The sequence below is a fragment of the Thalassophryne amazonica genome, chromosome 11, assembly GCF_902500255.1.
Source record: "Thalassophryne amazonica chromosome 11, fThaAma1.1, whole genome shotgun sequence".
Classification (NCBI taxonomy): domain Eukaryota; kingdom Metazoa; phylum Chordata; class Actinopteri; order Batrachoidiformes; family Batrachoididae; genus Thalassophryne; species Thalassophryne amazonica.
In genome coordinates, this window is record NC_047113.1 from 6,344,968 (window position 1) to 6,364,166 (window position 19,199).

Genomic DNA, 19,199 nt, shown 5'->3' on the forward strand with positions numbered 1-19,199 from the left:
AAGTTTCTATCTCATATCATTAAAAAGTTATTTACAATTTAGTAAAGCTTGGTCCCAGCTGCCGTATACAACGGCGTCGGCCCCAGAGGGTTAATGGCGAATGGCAGTATGTCCCAGAACTCTTCCAGATGACCAGTGAATCTGAATGTTTCTACCTCTTAGCAGTAAACGAAAGTTTTTCATGCTAGAAATAAGGTCTACACAACGTGGGCTTAATAAAAAGCGTGACCGACGCAATGAAGCACATTTGACACATTACTACATAAACTGAGTTAATCAAACTGAGTTGAACTGAAACAGGAGAAATCTGGGGTGAATGTAATCGCAAAGTTATTACAAACAACATCCTTATAAACTTACTTGTATGCTTTTGTCAGCCGATCAGTGCAGTGTGACGGCGAACTACGGGGGCCGGTGATGAACATATTTAAGCAGGGGTGTATGCATCTCTCAGTTGAATGGAGTCAGAGCTCCATCTACTGGACAAATGGTGCAAGGACATTTTACATTGCCAACACAAACATTATTTCAGTAACTGTTCTGTTTATGAGAAATTATCAGCGTTCTATCGGCAAAATTTCGACCGATAGTGAGTACTTTGAAAAGGGCTTATATCAGCCGATAATATCGGCCGGCCGATATATCGGTCAGGCTCTAGTGTTTTTATTATGTGTGAGTTCATTATGAAGCCATTCATACCAATCAGTCACAAATATTTTGCTGATCAATGAACACTCACTGGCCACTTTATTAGGTACACCTGTTCAATTGCTTATTAACGTGTTGTCCATTTGGCTGCTCCCGTTTTGTGTTCGGGGTCACCACAGCGGATACAACCAGATCCGCATTGATATTTGGCACACGTTTTATGCCGGAGAAACACACACAGCCGTTGGTGTTCCAAAGAGGTCTCCCATCCAAGTACTAACCAGGTCCCGCACTGCTTAGCTTCTGAGATCTGACGGGATCAGGCTCACACAGAGCAGATCGGCTGCATTCAATTGCTTGTTAACACAAATAATTAATCAACCATTCACACAGCAACTCAATGCATTTAGGCATCTAGATGGGATGAAGATAACTTGGTGAAGTTCAACCCGAGCATCAGAATAAGGAAGAAAGGGAATTTAAGTGACTTAATATGGCATGTTGTTGGTGCCAGACAGGCTGGTCTGAGTACTTCTGAAACTGCTGATCTACTGGGATTTTCACACACAGTTATCTCTAGGGTTTACAGAGATTGGTCAGAAAAAGAGAAGACAACCAGTGTGTGGCAGTTGTGTGGATGAAAATTCCTTGTTGGTGTCAGAGGTCAGAAGAGAATGGGCAGACTGGCTCGATGCCATCATGTCAATATGGACCAACATTTCTGAGGAATGTTTCCAACACCTTGTTGAATCTATGCCATGAAGAATTAAGGCAGTTCTGAAGGCAAAATGGGGTCCAACCCGGTACTAGTAAGGTGTACCTAATAAAGTGGCCGCTGAGTGTATATGTCAAAAAGGAGCTGATCACCATCCACATGCACACACACCGTTTGTGTTCAATTATTCCAACAAAGATAAAAGCAAAACCACAAATAAAAGGATTTGGATTTACTTCTGCCTCACATGAGGAGAAAGAAGAGGAGGGAAAAATATGTGCATCGAATACTGAGAGAAAACTTTGGAAAGTGTCTCAGATAGCTCACAGTGAAAGAAAGAGAGAGAGAGAGAGTGATAGAGAGAGAGTAATGGATGGATGAAAGTTAGACAACTGATGGCAAAAAGAAACTGAGTGAAATACTTACTGTGCTGTAGAATCAGTGGTGCCGTGGACCTCAGACCCTGTGGGACTGTGGCGTGACAGTATCTGTGTGTGGGACTGTGTGGCTGTGTGACGTCACGTCAGACATCAGAGTCACTGGAATGCAGTTGGAGCTGCTGCTAACTATTTAACAGGAGTGGGAGGGACTGACATCACAACATTTATTCTTTCTCCTCCTCTCCTTCTCTTTTGTTTCCTTTCTGCCAGTTTAAGTCTTCCTGAACAGGTTGGCTTTTTTGTGTCTTGAAGGCTTGGCTTTCCTCAAGGATCAGTTCTTGGGCCTTCGCTGTTCAATATATGACCTCGTGAGCGGAAATGATCCAAAACAAAAATTCAAGTGATCTGTTCTTGGATCAGAAATTAAAATGTTCCTGGAGTTCCAGGATTTCTTAATGTGCAGCAAACTGATATTTATACCTGGCAGACACATTCGACTTCTGATGCCTTCTCTTATCGTGCACCAGTTTTGTGGAATGATCAGTCAGATTCTGTAGAGACTTTCAAGTCTAGACTTAAGACGCAGCTATTCTCCCTCTTGTATAGCTAGTATAATGGCATCGTATGGAACTATGCTTCATAACCTTTTAAATTCATTTTATTAGCAACAGAACGGTCTCAGCATCAACTTCATCTAAATTCGGGGTCTGTTAGTGAAGCTTAGGGCTAGCGGCCTGCGACCAGCTTAATATTTTCTCTACTTCCCTGTCGATTTACTGGTTAATTATACCTTAAGTGTAGTTTTTTTGTCCAGCTGATTCTGCTCTTTTTCTCTCACACATTGCTAATACTCCTGGGTTCTGTTGTAGCCACTCAGATTGCCAGAGCGCCACTACACATAAATGCCTCATACTTGAAGTCACATCCACTAGGGATACGGGTCTTGTGCCTGTAAACACACCCTTAAAGGAAATGTATGCAATAAAAATTACCAGTTAGCTTTAGCTTATGCAATAATGCTAACCATTGTAGTTGCTAATGCTAACTGCTAAGATTTAAGCACTAATGCTAACTGTTGTTAGCATGTTATTGAATGCAACCAGTCAGGAGTCAAAGCTGGCATGTCAATGTACCAATGTCCAATTCATTCCACATCCCGAACTCTGTGAAAAGTATCTTTTCTGAGCCACACTTAAGCTGAAATCTAAATGTCGAGAAGCAGCAGTTCTGAAGACTCGTGTCTTGATTCTTTCAAATGAATTGAAAAATATTCATGTTCTACAAGAGCACATAAATATGACCATGTTCATTTCTGTGCTGTTAATCCTTTATAATTTTTTTGTACTATAATTCTACTATAAAAGTACAAATATTCATAAAATTTAGTTGTGCTGTTTTTTATGTCTATTTTAAAAACTAAAACACTGCATTGTATGTGCGATATACTGGGAATAATCGTTGCTTAAATTTTATCCATCCAGTCTTTTGTTATTACCCATAATGATGCATGTGCATATAATAAAGGAAATGATTCATTCTTATTATCATAGGAACAGTTAAACTGCGCTTTATTTCAAGGTGCTTGTGTTCTTGTTTGTGTTCTTAGCTTGAGTATTCAAGCATACGTAAATGCACTGCACAAAATTCCTGACAGTTGTAATTTACTTTGCTTACAGTCCCCTAAACTTTGACACTCTTAGGACAGATCTTTTAGATCTGAAAGCACTGAAATATTGTCAATGAAAACTGGAACTCTGGCACACATGCACTGCTGCGTTAGTGTTGTGTTGCACTATGAAGAATAACAATACACTGCATTGCTATTAATGCATTCAAACATTTATGTCTTTAGCATGTGGCATTGTGACATTTATTGTATAAAAGGATCTCTGACATTTCCATTTGTAGTAAAGTGGGAAAACTGGGAGGATAAAACAGGATTTCAAAGCTGGTCTGTTTCAACTTTGACCTGACTGACTGTGACTTTGAAGCTGTGTCTCTTCCTCACCCTTTCATTTTCTTCGCTTTCCTTCTTTGCATCCTGTTTCCTTCTTATGAAACTATTTGTCACAACACCACATGTGCAGGAAGGAACCTGGAAATTTATTCCTCTGAAGCTTTCCGTCAACAGGTTGTTGACACACTGATAATGATTTTCCAGGAGTCACTGTTTAATCCCCCCCGCCACAGTGAGTTTACTACTGATATCGCCACAGAGCTGAATGTAGAATAAATAATCAGAACATGTGTGTGGGTGCCGTCTGTAAGAAGTGTTTACTGTACATTTGTTATTAGTAGAAATACTGTATTCTTGACTTACCTTTATTTTGGGTTAGATGGTATAACCTCAGATGATTCTGCACAGCAGTGCGGAAAAGGTTCAGACTTCCTGAATTAAAATTACTCTTACAGTGTATCCAAACAGTATTCATAGCGCTTAATTTTTTCCACATTTTATGTTACAGCCTTATTCCAAAATGCATGAAATTCATTTTTTCCCCAAATTCTACTCACAACAACCCATAATGACATTTTTTTTTTTTTTTTTTTTTACATTTTTTGCAAATTTATTAAAAAAAAAACTAAAAAAAAAAAATCACATGAAGATGCTCAGTACTGAGAAAAGGGTGTGTTTATCTAAAGCCTGCACAGGGCAAAGCCAATTATAGCCTCAAGTCAACTTGAATATGATGCCACAAGCTTGGTGCACCTATCTTTGGGCTGTTTTGCACATTCCTCTTTGCAGCACCTCTCAAGCTCCATCAGGTCGGTGCACAGACATTTTCAGATCTCTCCAGAGATGTTCAGTCAGTTTCAGGTCTGGGCTCTGGCTGGGTCACTCAAGGACATTCACAGAGTTGTCCTGATGCCACTCCTCTGGCTGTCTTGGCTGTGTGCTTAGGGTCATTGTCCTGCTGAAAGATGAACCGTCATCCCAGTCTGAGGTCAAGAGCGCTCTGGAGCAGGTTTTCATCCAGGATGTCTCTGTACATTGCTGCATTCATCTTTCCCTCAATCCTGACTAGTCTCCCTGTTCCTGCTGCTGAAAAACATCCCCACAACATGATGCTGCCACCACCATGCTTCACTGTAGGGATGGTACCTGGTTTCCTCCAAACATGACACCTGACATTCACACCAAAGAGTTAAAGTTTTGTCTCATCAGACCAGAGAATTTTGTTTCTCATGGTCTGTGAGTCCTTCAGGTGCCTTTTGGCAAACTCCAGGCAGGCTGCCATGTGCCTTTTACTAAAGGAGTGGCTTCTGTCTGGCCACTCTGCCATACAGGCCTGATTGGTGGATTGCTGCAGAGATGGTTGTCCTTCTGGAAGGTTTTCCTCTCTCCACAGAGGAATGCTGGAGCTCTGACAGAGTGGCCATCAGGTTGTTGGTGACCTCCCTGACTAAGGCCCTTCTCCCCGATTGCTCAGTTTAGACGGGCAGCCAGCTCTAGGAAGAGTCCTGGTGGATCAGAACTTCTTCCATTTATTGATGATGGAGGTCACTGTGCTCATTGGGACCTTCAAAACAGCAGAATTGTTTCTGTACCCTTCCCCAGATTTGTGCCTCAAGACAATTCTGTCTTGGAGGTCTCCATACAATTCCTTTGACTTCACGCTTGGTTTGTGCTCTGGCTGTTGACTGTGGGACCTTATATGTAGACAGGTGTGTGTCTTTACAAATCATGTCCAACCAACTGAATTTACCCCAGGTGGACTCCAATTAAGCTGTAGAAACATCTCAAGGGTGATCAGTGGAAAGCTCAAGTTGGAACTTCATGGCAAAGACTATGAATACTTATGTTGATGTCTTAGTTTTGTGTTTTTTAATAAATTTGCAAAAATCTAAAAAGCAACAACAACAAAAAAAATTTCACATTGTCATTATGGGGTATTGCATGAATAATTTTGAGGAAAAAAATAATTTCCTCCATTTTGGAATAACACTGTAATGTTAAAAAATGTTAAAAATGTGAAAACAGTGCAGCGCTGTGAATACTTTCTGGATACACAGTACAAACTCACAAACAAACTCATTTTCAACAAGCTTGAAAGGTGAAAAGTCTGAATGTCACCCAAAATAGAAACCATTTAATTTTGGTTTGAGGCACAAAAGGGTACAATCAAGATTTTATGAATTACTTTTTACACATTACATAATGGTACACTTTGGTGTTTGTCAGTACTAAGTACCCTTGTAGTCAACAGTACCTCTACCAAGAAGATTAATGTGGTTTTGTTTGTCGGTTAGCAGGATTACTCAAAACATTTTCAGCCAATCAAAACATTTATAAAAATAATTATTAAATTCTGGTTTGTTGACAGAGATACATATTTTGATTCTGGTTTATCATCATCATCATTATTATTATTATTTTAATTTTCTATACTAGCTAACCCCAATCAAGGGTCATGGGGAGCTAGAACCTATCTCAGCAGTCATAGGGCAAGGGGCTGGGTAGACTCTGGACAGGACGCCAGTCTATTGCAGGACCACATATAGACAAACTCAGTCACACCTACAGTCATTTTAAAGTTTACAATTCAACTAACCTACATGTTTTTGGAAGTGGGAGGAAGCCGGAGCACCCGGAGGGAACTCATGCGAACATGGGGGAGAACATGTAAACTCCACAGAGAGTGGTGGATTTTTGGTTCAAATCCCTGTCAGACCAGAAAATCACTAAGGACCCTTGGGCAAGGTCCTTCATCCCTAAACTGGCACTGGCGAATGTATGTGAGGCATCATCATAAAGTACTATGAGCTTCCAATTCAAATGGAAAAATCACTACATAAGTGCAGTTCTATTCTATTCTATTTTATTTACTCCATTTATTATTATTATTTCTACTTTAACATTCCAGTCAAATTCTTTGATCTTGATTAAATTTATCCAGTTACGTTGCTAATCCAAATACAAAATTTGAGGAAATAAAGTTTTTTTTTTTATTATATTTATGATTTGTATAAGCCTATGCCTGTCTGTTGGATATCTAGGTGATCAGGTGAGGCATCCACCTTCACCACACCACTATACCACCTTGGGTCCTCGATGGCAACCCCACTTGACAGACAACTGGTCCATTCCACCCCCCAGGAAGGAACCATATGTCTGATGCAGCCAGGTCAAATGTGGGCGTGTCCTTGACCTTCTTCAAGCCATTGTCCACTGCACGGAAATGCCCAGGTCCGAATCTGAGGCAGGTAATGTGACAGAACACCTGGAACCCAGAACATCTCTTACCAGTGATGACAGCTTCCAGTCTTTTTGGAGGACAAATAATGAACCAGTTATCACCAGTCTAACTTAACCCCGCATCCCCCACCCTTTTATTTATTTATTTATTTTGAACAATAAAAAAATGGGATGTTTCGGGGCTTGGCAGTGGCAAAGTCAATAATAAATTTAAATCTAGAGGACTAATTCTGATGCAACAAATGATGTGAAGGCAACAGAATCCTGGCAGCTCTGTGAGATTTCCCCTAAATTTCTTGTTTGACATCAAGCGTGACTCACAAGTGATACCAGACACACGTCTGTTTGTCTTTGAGTCTGCTGTCAGGTTAGAACGCTCAAGGTCCTTCACACAGACGGACAAACAATCTTGTACTGAATTCTAAATTTAGAAAGTAATAATATGAAAAAGGCTGAACTGACTGAACCCAAACTATTCATCCAAACTGTGAAACTTACATTTTTTTGATCACCTTCAAAATTCCAAGTAACTGTAATTATAGTTTATCATTAATATCAGTGAAACAGAATCCAATATGTCACAGAAAGGGGATTTTTTTTTTTTTTTTTTACTGTTTTTTACTAAATGTTTTCCTGTTCTGAAAACATTTAGTGATGAAAACATAATTACATATTTTCATTGTTCCCTGTGTTTGCATGTATACAGATATCTACAGATAGAGGTCACACTTTATTTTTTTTCTGGGTAATTTCAATTAAAAGAAAAAATCCTGAAGCATTTTTGCACAGCAAACGTGTATTTTGTGCTTGTCTGTTATGGTCATATCACCAGGTCATACTTCACTTTGCGGCTGTTTGTGCACTTTGCGGCTGTTTGTGCACATGGCGGACATTAGACAGTCACAGGTCAACTATAAATTCAGAGTGCACAGCACCCTCTGCTGGAGAATATTATATTGCAATATGAAGCAACGTCAGACGTTTTAAAGAGGAAGTTACACATTTTTTCAACCTGGGCTCGAGTTTTACAAGTTGTGAGGCCCACTTTTTTCAGTTGAGGCAACTGGCACAATATATGACACAATACTGATTGTGAACGCAAACACTAGCGCGGGCTAACTGTCTCCATAATGGAATAGTGTGGGGCAACTTAAAAACACTCTCTGTTACCTGCTTCAGGTATCTGGTAGCATAGAGAGGATCCCAGCGGAGGTAAACGTGCTTATTTCCCAGCCTAAATGCAAATAAGCTTTTATAATCAACCATTATACAGTTAGCTGCTTGTATAGTAGCCTCCTAGCCTTCCGGCAGTGCTGCTGTCCCCTAAGTCAGTAGAGTTATTTGCTGGTGTGGGACTCAGTATGATCTATTTCAGCATCTTAGTTTGTCTGGATTTAAACACTAGGGAAACAAACATGTTTGTTCCTAACCACGTAACATGACTACAACAGCACTGGTGGGGTGATTCTGTCAGTAAAAGCTTGTAAAATGTGGAAACCACCTTTTTTAAAGCTAATATGAGGCACGCACTCAAGCAGCAATCATGTTGTGGCATTCAGTAATAACACTTATTTGAATAAAAGGTACATGCGGAGTAAAAAAAAAAAAGATGCGTTGATTAAAAATATTGATGTGGACACATTTTCAGCATTGGTGATCCTAAATAAGCATGCCTGGTTTGAGACGTGGACTCATGGATATCACCACATCGGGAACCTAATTTTCCTTTTTTGTTTATGATTGTTAAGAACAGTAATGTATTGAAACACGTGTAATTTGAGATCAGTGTTACAGTACAATATGTTGAAAAGTAATTACCTCCGCCAAGGAGGTTATGTTTTCGGTCACGTTTGTTTGTCTATCTGTCTGTCTGTCTGTCAGCAGGATAACTCAAAAAGTTTTGAAAGGATTTTGATGAAATGTTGTGGAGCGGTTGGAAATGACAAGAGGAACAAGTGATTAAAGTTTAGTGGTGATCCGGATCACGATCCAGATCCAGGAATTTTTTAAATGATTCTTCACCATTGAAGATTCTTCACCATTCTTCACCAATATATATATATATATATATATAGTATTTTTATTTGGAACAGACATGAAAAAGCCAACAAGGCCTCATTACAAAAGATAAAAACAATTTGCTTCCATTTTTGTGTATTTTGAGGCCAGAAAATAAGTGACACCATCCTTCAGGGTATATGAGTCCACTGAATGTACATTCACAGATCACAAATTAAACTTTGCCCATTATGACGCCCACCAGCCTCTAGTAACCTAGACTTCATCGAACTCATGAAAGGGTGGCACTTGCAGAAACACTACTGCTCTCCACTGGCCCGCACCACCAATTTGTCTGGATAAACTTGAACTATATGGGGCTCATAATTCACTTTGAGGGAGCTCTGCTACAGCTTAGTGAAAGATGGACCATTTTACACACACAACTATGTACATAAACCAATGGGGGGTAACGGTGGTGGTGGGGCTCCCCTGCTGCTGCTGTTACAGAGATAATCATCAGAGGATTTGAGCATGATTGGATTGCCAGTTATTTGTACAATAGGTATCAATATGTTCACTTGGGTGGGATAAATTTGGAATTCTTGAGGTGCACTTGTGGGGTGCTCCAAGGTTCAGTACTTGGTCCTTTGCTGTTTCTTTTATATATTAATGACATTTGTTTAGTTTCTAAGTTTGTGAGTTGTATTTTATTTGCTGATGACAGAACTGTGTTTTGTAGTGTGGATCATTTGGGACAGGTCCTGGACATGATGGAGAGGGAACTACAGAAATGTAAGGTATGGTTTGATTCTAACAAATTGTCGCTTCACTTTGCCAAAACAAAGTGTATCATACTTGGCAATATGCCCAGGGATGTAGATAGAAATTTACGAGTACACAATGTGGAAATTGAACTCATAAATGAAACTATATTTCTTGGGGTCTTTATTGACAATAATCTAAGTTGGAAAACGTGTATAAATTATGTTAAATCTAAAATGTCAAAGATCATTGCCATTTTGTATAAAGCACAAGACTTCCAGTCATTATTTACCTTATATCATTCATTACGTGTTTCATACATGACCTACTGTATTGATGTTTGGGGAACCACCAACAAAACTAATACAAATCCTATATTTTTACTTCAAAAGAAAGCTGTAAGAATTATTAGTAAGAAACCACATCGTGAGCCGACAAATCCATAGTTTGTCCATTTGCATGTTTTGAAATTTTGGGATTTGATTGATTATCCCTGATTACCTTTCCTATTTACCTTTAATTTGTAGTGTTGTTATTATTGACATTGGAAAAACCTGAGTACAGCTCTGAGTTGGCCCTAGAAGGGGTCACAGTCAAGGCAGTTTTCAGAATGAGGTAGTCAGTTTACATTTGCGATTGATATAAGAACATATTTGCATGTATCCAGGCAAGGGTAGAATCCCTTTATTCAGGTATTAGCATCATGACGAGCTGAAAAAAAAAAAAAAACAGTCATTAACATCTTGGGGCCAAAATAGCGTTCACTGTTAATCTGTCTGCATGTAAATCCAGCTATTTTATTGATTTATTCGCTGAAAATGCCAGGTTGCTGTGCATTTGGAGGCAAATAGACACAACAAGGGGTTCATGATGTACAGATTCCCTTCAGATCTGAACAGAAGAAAAATTTGGGAAATTAAAGTCAGCTATGTGGGATGGAAGCGACTTCATCGTCAAAGTTTTGAGAGATAAATTTATTGTTCAGTCCCATGTAGAGTAAAACTCGCCTAAACCATTTAATGGTTTAGGCGAGTTTTACTCTGGATGTTTTGTATGGTTTCCATGTAATGAACACCGCATATAACATGTTTTGTTTAAGGGATTTTTGCTTACATTGGATAAAATCTCCTGTCCGATCACAATGTATTTCCATTAAAAACCCCTCACATATACCAGACAGACCAGTCTGGAAGTGCACAGTAACAGAGGTATAAAATTAAAGTTCAGCTCTGACATTTGCCGATTTGAGTAAAGTGGGACCGGACTAATTTCTGTGATTAAATGCCCGACCATTAATTTTTTTCAAATCATGCTCAGACATACAGCCTGCACGTGCACCTGTTAAATCAGACACAGCAAAAGGCTGTGATTTGACACTGTCCTCTTATATTTTAATAGTTTTTGCAGTGCGCACGATGATTACAAATGGATCAGAAAAGTCTGCAAATTTACAACATGGAGTCGTGAAAAAGAGGAAATTGTACACCTTACCTTTGAATTGGCAGTGATGATTATAGAAAGAAAATCCTGTTGAGGGACAAATTAGTCCATAATAAAGCATAATCCATCAACGGACAACTTTAAAATTGTCACACACGTTGGCGTCATGACATAGAGTTACAGAACTGCAGAAGCATAAATCAGGCTTTAAATTAATTAAATAAATCATCATCAGTTGTAAATTTATGTAAATTTGATAGCTTAACTATTTTTATATTTATTTTGATAGTACATGTACCTGGATGTGTTGTTGTATGTGATTAACTGATTAAAAAAAATGTTGAAAACACAAAAGGTTCATTCAGTAGTTCAGCAAGATTGCCCCCCCAATTGGCGCCATGTTCTCTCTAGGCAAGGGAGGCCCAACCCTTTCTTTCTCTTGGCGAGTTGAAGGGTGGCATCCTTGGTTTCTGGCCCTACCAAATAAATCTGGAGGTCCATTTGTCACACTCCCTAAATTGATTATTGCTCACGTCTATGGGCAAATTCCTAAAACCATAAAGCAAACAGGGTAGCAAATTCATCGTAACTGCACTTATCCTAGCACTAAGGCTCAATAAGGAGACCAGGTTCCATGTGTGTAAATCTGTTTTTATGCTTAAAGAGAGTGGTTCCCAGTCCCCAGTCAGATGTATCCCTAAATATTTAATATTCTCATTTTCCCAATTGATCTTAAAATTTTTACATAAAGTGGCAGAGGTTTTATATTTAAATGTCATCACCTAAATGTTTAAATGTTAGCTTTGTAGCCAGATAACTTACCAAACTGGGTCAGAGTCGATATCAATTCCCTGAATGATCTCTCCGGTTCCCCTAGGCAGACCAACACATCATCTGCAAACATTGCTACAGGCCCCTTCACACATAACACAATTGAAGCCGACTAGATCACAAAGGACGAATTGCATGCCATTCGCGAAAAATTGTAGCTGTCTCTAACGCCTCGTACACCTGTCGCTACAACTATTCACGCACACCAGCAGCCGAAAGACAGAGTCTCAATCTTAATCTCAATCTCAATGTATTTACAAAGCACTTTAAAATGCACCAACAACCAAAGCGCTGTACACAACAAAAACAGGCAAGTTAAAATAAATAAATAAATAAAAAGCTACAGTTAAAAGCAGAAACACTAAAAAAAAAAAATAATAAAAAAAAAAGTGTCAAGCTGCGTTAAAAGCCAAAGAGAAAAAAATGTGCTTTAAGAGACAATTTAAAAGCAGAGAGAGAATCAGCCTGCCTAATGTGCAAAGGAAGATCATTCCACAGTCTCGGGGCAACGACTGAAAAAGCTCGGTCACCTCTACGCTTCCTCTTTGACCTTGGGATAACCAACAGTGACAAATCAGCTGACCTGAGTGAGCGTATAAATGAAGCAGGTCAGACAGATATAGCGGGGCAAGGCCATGAAGACATTTAAAAACAAATAAAAGAATTTTAAAATCAATTCTAAAACAAACTGGGAGCCAATGAAGTGAGGCCAAAACCAGTGTAATGTGCTCGCACCTTCTAACACCACCCAAAAGTCGAGCAGCAGCATTCTGCACCATCTGTAGGCGAGTAAGCAGCGTCTGATTCAGCCCAATATAAAGTGCATTGCAATAGTCCAGGCGATTAGTGATAAAAGCATGAATTAAAATCTCAAAATGATGTCGTGAAAGAAATCGTTTCACCTTGGCCAGTTGTCTAAGTTGACAGAAACTAGACTTGACAGTCTCACAGGGCACTAGAGGGTGGCCTGTGAGAACCCATTTGATCCCTCTCGTAGCAGTTGTCGGCCAAATTCCAGGTGACACACACGAACATCCAACACCGCTCGCTGGACACTTAGAAAATGTGTGGCCATTCATGCTGTTAGCATGAAAATAGTGAGCAGGCGATCACTTTCGAGCTTGCGGCGAAATTTGTCTAAGTGCCCCCATGAGTTTATCATTGCAAAGCAACATACATGTGGCATGCGTGTGTGCCGCACTCCCCGCCCCAACATGTGGCGTGTGGGGGGAGCACACTTGCATAAAATGCTGATATGTATGTACAGACATGATCACATGGGGGCTGGACAGCCACATCTGAGCACACACAGCACAGCGAGGTGCCTCTCAGCTGATCGCTGCACACCGACAGCTGGAAATGACGGTTCAGTGCACACGACATGTAACATTACAAACACAGAGACCACTGCCAGGACAGGTATATAAATAATTACTACAATAACTACATACACAGTTGAATGCCAAATAACTAAAATGAATGACCACATAACACAGAAACAGAGTGTGGCACTTTGGTCTGGGTGCTGAATGGACAGGGGGGCGTGTCCCCAAACAGCAGCAGCTGTTGAGATCTCTGCTCTGGACGTCACAGCTGGGCTATATAATATACATAATATTTTTGCTACAACCCCTGGCAAAAATTATGGAATCACCGGCCTCGGAGGATGTTCATTCAGTTGTTTAATTTTGTAGAAAAAATGCAGATCACAGACATGACACAAAACTAAAGTCATTTCAAATGGCAACTTTCTGGCTTTAAGAAACAGTATAAGAAATCAAGAAAAAAGATTGTGGCAGTCAGTAATGGTTACGTTTTTAGACCAAGCAGAGGAAAAAAATATTGAATCACTCAATTCTGAGGAATAAATTATGGAATCACCCTGTAAATATTCATCCCCAAAACTAACACCTGCATCATATCAGATCTGCTCGTTAGTCTGCATCTAAAAAGGAGTGAACACACCTTGGAGAGCTGTTGCACCAAGTTGACTGACATGAATCATGGCTCCAACATGAGATATGTCAATTGAAACAAAGGAGAGGATTATCAAACTCTTAAAAGAGGGTAAATCATCATGCAATGTTGCAAAAGATGTTGGTTGTTCACAGTCAGCTGTGTCTAAATTCTGGACCAAATACAAACAACATGAGAAGGTTGTTAAAGGCAAACATACTGGTAGACCAAGGAAGACATCAAAGCGTCAAGACAGAAAACTTAAAGCAATATGTCTCAAAAATCAAAAAATGCACAACAAAACAAATGAGGAACGAATGGGAGGAAACTGGAGTCAACGTCTGTGACCGAACTGTAAGAAACCGCCTAAAGGAAATGGGATTTACATACAGAAAAGCTAAACGAAAGCCATCATTAACACCTAAACAGAAAAAAAACAAGGTTACAATGGGCTAAAGAAAACCAATCGTGGACTGTGGATGACTGGATGAAAGTCATATTCAGTGATGAATCTCGAATCTGCATTGGGCAAGGTGATGATGCTGGAACTTTTGTTTGGTGTCGTTCCAATGAGATTTATAAAGATGACTGCCTGAAGAGAACATGTAAATTTCCACAGTCATTGATGATATGGAGCTGCATGTCAGGTAAAGGCACTGGGGAGATGGCTGTCATTACATCATCAATAAATGCACAAGTTTATGTTGATATTTTGGACAATTAAAAGGATGTTTGGAGATGATGAAATCATTTTTCAAGATGATAATGCATCTTGCCATAGAGCAAAAACTGCGAAAACATTCCTTGCAAAAAGACACGTAGGGCCAATGTCATGGCACAGGGTCAATGTCAACGAGCAGATGTGATTTGATGCAGGTGTTAGTTTTGAGGATGAAAATTTACAGGGTGATGCCATAATTTTTTCCTCAGAATTGAGTGATTCCATATTTTTTTCCTCTGCTTGGTCTAAAAAAGTAACCGTTACTGACTGCCATAATATTTTTTTCTTGATTTCTTATAGTGTTTCTTAAAGCCAGAAAGTTGCCATTTGAAATGACTTTAGTTTTGTGTCATGTCTGTGATCTGCTTTTTTTCTACAAAATTAAACAACTGAATGAACATCCTTCGAGGCCGGTGATTCCATAATTTTTGCCAGGGGTTGTATATAATATTTTTGGGAGTACTGCCATCTTGATAAGGTTGATTCTGCCTAGGGAGATCCTTCCATCTAGTTAGCATTTCTTGGACACTTTTAATCAAAGGATTAATAATTTCTGCATATAACTGACTCATTTGGGGGGTGACTTTAATTCTTAGATAATTAAACCCAGATGGAGCCCAACAAAAAGGCTGAATACACGCTGGTTCAATGTTAATGTCCTTGTCCAGGATAAGTACTTTTGACTTGTCAAAATTTACTTTGTATCCAGATATTAAACTGAATTCTTGTGTACAATTAGTTAAAGCCAGTAATGATTTAGGGGGGATTGTTAATGTCAAAAGTACATCATCGGCGTAAAGCAAAATTTTATGTTGTTTCATACCAATCGTTACTCCTTGGATATTTACATTTTGTCTGATAGCCAATGCTAATGGCTCTATAGCCAGAGCAACAAGGTAGGAGAAAGTGGGCTTCCTTGAGCTGTACCTCTCTTTACTCTAAAGGGAGCAGAAAACAGACCATTTGTCAACACTGAAGCTATAGGTTATGGCTGATTTTTGACAAACCTAGCATGTGTATGAAAGCTGATGACACAATTGCCATTATACGGTTTGTTTTGGGAAAGGTCAAGGTCATTGGGGCCAAAGGTCAAAATTCTAGTTTTTCACTCCAATTGACACTAAATTTGGCACATACAGAGGTGAGTTCCAGAACTGTACCTTGGTGGACCCATGGATATTGGAGACAAAGGTCAACATTTGATTAGTATCACTATTCATCACCACACCTCAAATCTGTAGCAAATGTGGCTCACATATGATGGTGGGTTGTGTCATCACGTTTCCCAGGTCTCGGTGCCAATCAGTCACGTCACGTGCAGGCATGTATGTCATTGTAACACACTTGATACAGTGACCCCGGTCAAAGAAACACACACACACACACACACACACACACACACACACACACACACACACACACACACACACACACACACACACACACACACACACACACACACACACACACACACACACACACACACACACACACAGCTCTCCTCCTAATGAACAGTGTTGAAAGAGAAGTTACACAACCTAATTTGGAGGCCTGACAAGGTTCAAAAGCAGTAAAACACATTTACAGGCCGTGACCCTACCGTCCACTAGATGTCACTATTGTAGCTGTTAGTGTTTACAGTATTTCACAATTGCTGAAAAACATTTTGTGAAACTTCACACCCTTTTCACAAAACCCAAATGCTCAAACTAGATTCACAGAACCTTTGAATCCTCTTACATAATCAAATAATCGCCTCAAAACAGTTCGAACTGTGCTCAGGGCACACAGTCTGGAAAAACATTAACTTTATTCCTACCGTAAATACATTGTGTTTTCAAAGAGAAATCTACAACACCTCATCTCTTCTCACATCTCTTCTATATTGGACTACTGCAATGTTCTATTTTCTGGTTTACCACAGTCTAGCATTAGGGGTCTCCAATTGGTTCAGAATGCTGCAGCCAGACTTTTGACACGAAGCAGAAAGTTTGACCACATTACACCCATTTTGGCGTCTCTTCACTGGCTTCCTGTCCCAGTGAGATCAGATTTTAAGGTTCTGCTACTAACCTACAAAATTATTCATGGACTGGCACCTCCGTACCTAGCTGACCTAATTAAACCTTATGTACCGGCCCGGGCTTTACATTCTTAGGGTGCAGGACTACTTTGTGTCCCTAAGGTGAATAAGAAGTCTGCGGGTCACAGAGCTTTCTCTTATCGTGCCCCTGTTCTGTGGAATGATCTCCCTGCATCAATAAAACAGTCAGAATCTGTAGAGACTTTCAAGTCCAGACTTAAGACGCACTTATTTTCCCTTTCATATGGCTAGCATACTGGTACAGTTTTGTTTTACGCTTTTACTCTTTGAATTCATGTTATTAGTAATTGAAGTGGGCCGCAGCCTCAACTTCACCTAAATTCTTGGTCTTTTAGTGAAGCTTATGGCTAGTGGCCGGCGATCACCTTAGTATTTCTTTTGTTCTTCTTGTTGTTTAATGCTGACAAATTATACAGTATTTTTTGTCTTTCTGATGCCTGATTCTGTTTTTTCTCTGTTTAAGGTGCAGCTCCATCCAGAGATGGGAGTTGTGTTTGTGTTGGCGAGCCTCCTGTCCTGTGCGCTAACAGCAATTCTTGTATATTCGTCTGTGAATTGTTCTGTGAATTATTTCTGTAATTTATGTTTGTAGCATGGCCCAGTGAGTCACCCCTTTGAGTCTGGTCTGCTTGAGGTTTCTTCCTCAGAGGGAGTTTTTCCTTACCACTGTTGCTCTGGGGGTTGGTAAGGTTAGACCTTACCTGTGTGAAGTGCCTTGAGGCAACTCTGTTGTGATTTGGCGCTATATAAAGGAAATAAATTGAAATAAATTACAACACGCTAAGCAGTGTAGATACTGCATGCAATAAAATACAACACTTGCATATACTGCAATACTGTTTAAATGCAGTACTGCAAAAGGCCAAATGACACAACATTGAAATGAAAAGGACATTACAGTCAACTGTAAATGTAAATGCAACATCAAACTTAATTCTCAATCAACAAGACTCTTCTCCTCCTACTCAGATTGAACCCGGTGTAGCAGACCGAACTGTCCGCCCCTAAAAATCGGTCCGCCTTTTGCATCTGCGCATGTGTCATTTGGGACCACAGCAGCACGTCTGAGACGGAGTCTCTTCACCCAAAGCAATCAAATGGATTAATGGGATTATTAACCATCACATGATGAAGGTAAAACCTCTTAAATCATTCTAAAGTCAGTTTTAAGCAGAAACTCGACAAAATTCCGTGACGCTTTGAAATAACTAACGGGCAGTGAACGCATCAGTTAGCAGCTTGTTTAGCCGCAGCGCTCCGATCACTTCCACCGCCTTTTATGATGGAATAATGCTGAACTTATGTGGAAATGATTGTTGTACAAAAGCTTCAGATATCTGTCACTGAGATAGATGATGACTGGAGGCAGTTTGAAGCAGAAACGAGATGTTGATCTGTGAACCGCGTCATCGGGGGGCCGATTTTTAGGTGGACTGTTCGGTCGGTGACACTGGTGCCGTCAAAAAATACACCCGTGTGGTCTTTCCATGGAATCCAATTCAACATTCTCTGTAAAAACAGATAAAGCTTTGTAAGTGTTACAGAAAGACAGATGCTGTAGAGTGTATATACTTCCAATTTACACACATTACAGTAAAGTGTAGCTTGACAGTAGTATGTATACTGTAGTATTGTACTATTGTGTACCCAGTTAGTAGTGAATGTGTCATTTTGAGTGTACACTTACTTGCACATACTGAAATCGTTGGTCTTTAACCCTCTGAGTTGCGCTCAATGGGTAGTCTGTACACTGTCTTCATGTGCACCCTGTTGCATTGGAGAACATGATCAGTGGTGGAAAGGCTGACACGGTTGATTCCTTCAAAGTTTATATTATCTTTGAGAACACGCGGTTGTATTTCACGCAGTCTGATGGGATTATTCTGAACCACCATGTCAAAAATGAGAGCCTCTTGTTGTTGGTTGAAGATAAGAGTCCTTCCACCCTCATGTGGCAGTCTTACAATTCTACAAAAAGAGAACATGCCTTTACAGAAACATACAAGCAGTACTGTATAAACAGTGGTGGACCCCACAGACACACAGACAGTCCTTTATATTGCACAAGTGATAAACCTTTCAATGACCAAAACAAAGAAAGAAATACAAAAACCATGTAATGACGTGAATGAAGCAGTGCATTGTTAACATGTCCACATCCACTGGCCCTGTGTGTCGGGCTGGCCCCACCTTCGTGTCCGCTCCGACACGCGTGACCTGTGGATGGCATGCTGCAGGCCAGACACTGTGTCATGTGGAACACTGCTCACATGGGTGACGTAACATTCAGATTGCCCACTGCGTGTTATGATGTGACGGTCTGTTTCACTTGGGGCAGCCTGTCAATGTGCGTGCCGTGCACTCACTCGCTGCACCCTGCCACAACAGCGATATATGTTTTTATGTACAAGGTCTATTAGAAAAGAAACCAACCTTTTTATTTT

At 39.9% G+C, this 19,199-nt stretch overlaps 1 protein-coding gene across 1 annotated transcript in view; it reads right to left on the reverse strand.

The window, feature by feature from the left end:
- The window catches only part of zgc:92242 (uncharacterized protein LOC436899 homolog), a 72,200-nt gene extending 70,299 nt beyond the window's left edge, over window positions 1–1,901 (reverse strand). The window contains exon 1 of the mRNA XM_034181928.1: window positions 1,790–1,901. The gene's annotated coding sequence lies outside the window, so the exon portion shown is untranslated. The remainder of the gene's footprint in view (window positions 1–1,789) is intronic.
- Between the last annotated feature and the right edge of the window lie 17,298 nt (window positions 1,902–19,199).